Source organism: Myotis brandtii, unplaced genomic scaffold (genome assembly GCF_000412655.1).
Source record: "Myotis brandtii unplaced genomic scaffold, ASM41265v1 scaffold825, whole genome shotgun sequence".
Lineage (NCBI taxonomy): Eukaryota > Metazoa > Chordata > Mammalia > Chiroptera > Vespertilionidae > Myotis > Myotis brandtii.
In genome coordinates, this window is record NW_005371349.1 from 2156650 (window position 1) to 2157005 (window position 356).

At 47.2% G+C, this 356-nt stretch overlaps 1 protein-coding gene across 1 annotated transcript in view; it reads left to right on the forward strand.

Moving 5' to 3' along the window:
* The window catches only part of UNC13D (unc-13 homolog D (C. elegans)), a 14587-nt gene that overhangs the window by 7160 nt on the left and 7071 nt on the right, over nt 1–356 (forward strand). The gene's annotated exons all lie outside the window — the stretch shown is intronic.

The following is a 356-nucleotide window of genomic DNA, read 5'->3' on the forward strand; positions in this document are numbered from 1 at the left end:
TCAGGATGTTCAGAAGCAGGTCACTGGTGATAAAGGATGCTTTTATTTTTATTTTTCATTATTTTTAAAAATATATTTTTATTGATTTCAGAGAGGAAGGGAGAGGGAGAGAAACAGAAACATCAATGATGAATTTTTGATTGGCTGCCTCCTGCACGCCCCCTACTGGGGACCAAGCCCAAAACCTGGGCATGTGCCCTGTCCTGGAATCAAACCGTGACCTCCTGGTTCATAGGTCGACACTCAACCACTGAGCCGCTGCTTTTAGGCCAGTTGTATGCAAAACGCTGCCTGGTTATCCTTGGAGCTGTGGCTTCCCTTTACAGACTGATCCTTGCAGGGGGTGGGGCGGTGGG